Source organism: Amphiura filiformis, chromosome 13 (genome assembly GCF_039555335.1).
Source record: "Amphiura filiformis chromosome 13, Afil_fr2py, whole genome shotgun sequence".
In the NCBI taxonomy this organism is placed as follows: domain Eukaryota; kingdom Metazoa; phylum Echinodermata; class Ophiuroidea; order Amphilepidida; family Amphiuridae; genus Amphiura; species Amphiura filiformis.
The window spans coordinates 47637585-47643769 of NC_092640.1; positions in this window are offsets into that span (position 1 = coordinate 47637585).

Here is a 6185-nt window from a genome sequence, read left to right on the forward strand (position 1 = left end):
ACCTTCAAACATACAAACCATCTCAAAAGTTAGGTCTTTATAATAGGAAACTTTCTTTAGCGAAGGCACCATGTCAACAATGCCTAGAAAAGTTGCTTTTTGCCTTGTAAAAGTACGTACTTTTTAGCAATTTCCTGGTATCAGCATTGAAGCAGGTCGATTCGGCCCAAACCAATTCGTCCACAGTTGACTTGGCCATATGCTAATTCATGCATTTGGCCCCAAGCTAAGTCAGCCACTGATATTGTTACAGCAAAAGGTACCTTAAGTCGGATCTACATGTATCTCATTGCCAGTCAAGCACACCAATCAATAATCAATAATCCTATTGTTAAAGAGTACAATAAAACTTGAACTATATGTTTGTAGAATTGTTATTTTTATACTATAGACCTATTGATTGTTTTGATTGGACTGAGGTGGGTTACAAAGCATTGTATATTACCTAGAGCGTATTAGCAAATCATTAACAATGACTTGAGGATGTTTTGAAGTGGCTGCTACTTTGAATATCTATTCTCAGCAACAAGCAAAATGAGAAACATGTAGTACCTACATAAGGTACCTTTTGCTGTAACGGGTCACAATTTGATCAATTGAGTTGTATTCACTCATTGTGTGTTCTTTTTTTACTCAACATTGAGTAATTTTGTATTTGCAGAGTATATAGGTGTTTTCTATGGGCCAACTACAATCATTTGCAGGCTATGGGTTCCAGAATTGGGTCAAAGGTTATACAGGGTCAAACTCTATCAAAGTATTCCTCTAGTGAGGCGAAACGTGCCCTACCTGTGACGTACGGTTCTTGAGTTGTTAGCAAAGACATTTTAAAGGTCAACTTTTGACCTCCACAGGGGTCAACATCGTAAAAGTGCTCCGATTTAAGCCAAAATTGTATCAAATTGTTCCTCTTCCAAAGTCATTTCAAATAAAGAATATTGCACCATCTAGGATGTTGTTTTACATATCTAACGTAGTAAAAAATGTCAAGGTCAATGGAGTTCAAAAGGAGTTTGGCTTTTGTAATCTTACAGGCGCGAGCAAAGAGCACATGGTTCTACATGATGTTATTCCCCTATTATTTTTCGACACTCATCAAGAATCAAGATCAATAACATCAGTTTGAAAAAAGGCTTAGCGACTCCAAGCTGAAAGCTCACGTATAGTGAACAATTTAGTTGTATGTAAGAATCAACCATAAAATGCATCAATATAAAAATACATTAGTTAACATTTGTACAGTTTTAGTTTACAAGTTGGGCATATATTATATTCTGCAGTAAATCGATGGCATATGAGTGGTTGGTGAGGTATTACGGCTTGATAGAATTAAACCGTCTGACCAGCTAGTATTCTCCTCCGTCGTACAGCGTCCACGCCAGGTAAATAATTATTTTTGTACAGGTAGTAAACGAACCAATAGAAATATGCCCTGCATGGAATCTGCTGAGTTACAAATAAGCTGAATTTATACTCCGTCGTTGAGCGATTGGTATTTGACCAATTAGGTAGCTCGCCTTTCCCGGAGTTCTATCTCATTGGCTAAAATCCAATCGCTATTGTTCAGTGATGTAGTATAAATTCAGCTATACAGATATGTCTTTCCAATTTCAAAATCCTATTGCTGATTTAGACAATCAAGCTTGTAAGTCTATAGAATTGACAGCCTCAGTGACAATACAATAAGAGCACATGCCTATTAGACCACACAGCTGCAATTAGAGGATTTGAAATAACCGCAACACTTACATGACTTGAGGTCATTTTTATTCCTAGCTATAATGTAAAAAGAGAAACATGTAGCACCGCGCCATCATCCCTATTCGCTGTCGAAGTGGCGTAATAATCGGATTAACTACCATAGCAATAGATGAATACAATTTTTGAATAGACCGCCCTGCACTACAAGCAGATTGCACAAATCACCTTTGTATGTCTGCAAACATAGATTGAATACAATACCACTCTTTTCAAAGATACTAAATATTACAGGTGCGAGTGATCAGCCTTTCTTTGACATCTATGGTTCAATGCATAGGTACCGCGTGAACGTTGTAGTGCAGGGCGATCTATTAAAATGTATTCATCTATTGCTATAGTAATTAATCCGATTATTACATCACTTCGATGGCGAATATCTTCGTGTCAGACGCAGGCTAAGCACACCACGTGTACGATAGATACGTTTCTTTCCCACTACGAATGCGTGCGCCACTGCCATTTATCAGCTGAAATGACCCATTTTTACGATCTGCGCAAGCTAATTACGCATCTTCAACGCTGCCAAGTTGAGAAAATTCGATTTTTGTCAGTGTTTGTTTTCAATACACAGACGGGAGGTTCAATATAGACTGGAGCTTACCACATTCCTTCAACACATATATTCAACTGCAAGTCAATCAATAGGTTTTTACATATACCAAAAATAACGGGATATAACGCTGCTTACATATTTTTCTTTTTCCAATTATAGCTAGGAATAAAATATCTCTAGTGGCGGCCATTTCAAATCATCTCATTGCAACTTATTTATAAGCTTTTGTATGTATACGCCGTAGAAGTGACGTAGTTAATCGGATTAACTACCATAGCAATAGATGAATACAATTTTGACTATACCGCCCTGCACTACAACGTTCACGCGGTACCCATGCATTGAACCATAGATGTCAAAGAAAGGCTGATCACTCGCACCTGTAAGATAAGTATCTTTGAAAAGAGCGGTATTGTATTCAATCTATGTTTGCTGACATACACAGGTGATTAGTGTAATCTGCTTGTAGTGCAGGGCGGTCTATTCAAAAATTGTATTGATATTGATAAGTTAAATTCAAATGCCTTCTTCTTGACTTCATATAGAAAACCATGAATATATCCCGTTATTTTGGTTTCTATAAAACATATTGTACGACTTACACTTGAATATGTGTCCCAGCCTGTATATTGAAATCAAAGACTGACAAAAATTCGTATTTTTTAGAATTGTTAGCATAAAACATGCGAAATCATCATGCCTGAAACGTAAAAAAATGAGTCCGTAAGCTGATGAGTGGGTGTGGCGCATGCCCCTGCGTATGCGTAGTCGGAAAGAAAGTCTATCGAAACTATGAAACATGGCGAAACAAAATGGCCATGCGTGGCTGTCAAAGAACTAGTGGATTCGGTTTTATATTTACTATAATGGCGATTTCTCCCATGTAGATATCAGGGCGATAACGCTGTGCGATATTGCCTCTTATGAACTCTCACTCTCCTGAAATAATGTTAAATTTCTCTAGAATTACAATCCAGGTCTTTGTGCCTATTCTTTAATAATCTATGGTGCTCTACAGATGTACAGAGTACGTCTAGTACAAGGTGTATCAAAATGATTGGTACCCATCAGTTCTCAGTTATATAAGGTTTCAGCAAGTTTTACATTAAAATAGCTACAATACAGAATACAAAATAAAAGCAAAACTGAAAAATGTTTACATTTTTACAAGCAACATGATACAATGTATTATTTTATAAAACAAAAATTTTTAACAAACAGGATCAGGAAGTTAAATTTAGTACTGGTACAGTGGTGGAAAGATGTGAATTATATATTTATGCTGGATTGTAACATATTTACATTCATTGAAGAACAACAGAAGAAAGTTTGTTCCACACCGAGCCACTTTTGTAAGAAAAAGTTCGTTTGCCTGAATTATTATTCCAAGATGACAAAACAAGTGTATTGCAAGATTGACTTCTGGTACATTTAGAATGGATTGAAGTAAAAATAAATTGCCATGAAGGGTAAGATGCAGCATCATGATAAAGACATTTAAAAACAGCTGTTTATTCCATCTTTCATTTAATATGTACCAGGAAAGAGTGCTCATCATAATTATCAGAAATGGGTGTTCTAATATACGCAGACATAAGCAAGTTTGTTTTGAAGAATCTGAAGAGAATTGCAATGTTCAGAAATGCAGTTTGACCAAACAGGACTGCAATAATCAAAATGAAGGAAAACCAATGCATTGGTTAGTATATCTAATGTGACTGGAGGAAGATAGGACTTAACTCTGCGAATGACACCAATACGTTTAGAAAGACTGAGTCAAATAATGGCCCCAAAATACTTGAATTTATCAACCGTTTTGATAATCCTTACCATAGATGAGTGGAATGTCATCAAACTTGTTCAAAGTATGATTTGTTCTAAAAATCATGCACTTAGTTTTCTTAATGTTAAGAGCAAGTTTGTTGAGACTGAAGAGCATTAGGGTCTGATGATTTAAAAAGCGAAGTTGTATCATCAGCAAACACAACACATTTACAATTAATACAGCCAGGAAAAGAATTAACATAAATTACGGTCTAAACAACATTGTACCCAAGATCGAACCCTGTGGAATGCCCAGATTTACATAATAGAGTTAACATTAATTCAGCATTTCTTCTATACAACTCCAATTGAAACACTTACTGTATGGGACGTTTCAAGAGCTAAGGTCTGCTCTTTTCATCACACAGGTGCCTAATTATTCAATTAAGTAATACAATATGCATGAACTTGTGTAATATATTCAGTTTAGCGCTGATGGTTTAACTATATATAAATTTTTAAATTACAACCTTCTAAGGCAGTGAGTGTTTCTAAATATGAACATGTATTTCTCAAGATTATCTTGACCTGACAAAGATTATCTTGACCTGTCCAAGATTATCTTGACCTGCAAAGATTATCTTGACCTTTCCAAGATTATCTTGACCTGTCCAAGATTATCTTGACCTGTCCAAGATTATCTTGACCTGTCCAAGATTATCTTGACCTGTCCAAGATTATCTTGACCTGTCCAAGATTATCTTGACCTGACAAAGATTATCTTGACCTGCCCAAGATTATATTGACCTGCCCAAGATTATCTTGACCTGTCCAAGATTATCTTGACCTGTCCAAGATTATCTTGATCTGTCCAAGATTATCTTGATCTGTCCATATTACTAGTTCATACATACGCGCTATATAACAGCATGCGTGATTGGTCGATAGGCGGGCATAAACAACGTTTATGCCGGCGTTCCGGTCATAAACAAGCCGCGCGAGAACCGATGGACGCTCGCGAGTAGGATATTACGCGTCTATGTTCGCGTGCTGTTTACGCAAAGCGCGAGTGATGTACGCGATGTTCGCGAGCGTCCACGCACGATGGACTGAGCAAGTAAACGTTTTCTTACAATTAAGCTGAATTTATACTCGATCGCCGAGCGATTGCGATTAAACGCTTTTGAAAAGCGATGGGCAATCGCCGAATTTTGCGATACATCGCCCGTTGCTTTTGCATTTATACTTATCACGGCGATAGAGATTGCAGACGACAATTAAAATATTTTAAATGCCTCAAAATATTTTTAAAACATCAGTTGCTGTCAATAATTATTGTTTTGAAGTAATTCCTCACCAAAAATTATTAATCGAGAAAGGTAAATTAATTAGCAAAATAATATATCCATTTGGTTGTATATGATTGGTTGACGCATTCACGTGTCAAGCGATATCGCTGAGAAGTTGAGATTTCTTCAACTTGCAAAAGCGACGTCGTTTTTGCCTCGGCGATTTGAATCGATTGATCGGCTTGACGCTCTGGAAATGTAAGTAAACATTGAGCATGCGTGAGAATGTTGCGTATAATAATGTATGAACGGGGTTCATATAATGGATTGGATTATACAATGGATAATGCAACAAAAGAAGAGGGCTAGATGTATATCAATGGATAAAGGAGTCCTATGGCTAGGCTATTCATTTGTGTCAAATATTTAATGTAGAAATTCCGGTAGTTCTTGCTGTATATTATTCAGTACATCTATACATTGTATGAAATGAATGTTATAAACACTATTCATTCAGAATGTTGATGTGTCGATTAACAAAAATAGGATAATAAAACGCAAATTAAAGGGAGAGCAGGAGTAAAAAGAAAAAAAGAAAAGGAAAGAAAGAAAGAACGAAAGAAAGAACGAAAGAAAGAACAATAAAAGCGATAAAGAGAGAGAGAGAGGGTGAGAGAGAGTGAGAGAGATAGAGAGAAAGAAAGAAAGAAAGAAAGAAAGAAAGAAAGAAAGAAAGAAAGAAAGAAAGAAAAAAGAAAGAAAAAAAGAAAAGGAAATAATGCGGAAAATGACAAACAAATGAAAGACAAAAATGGATG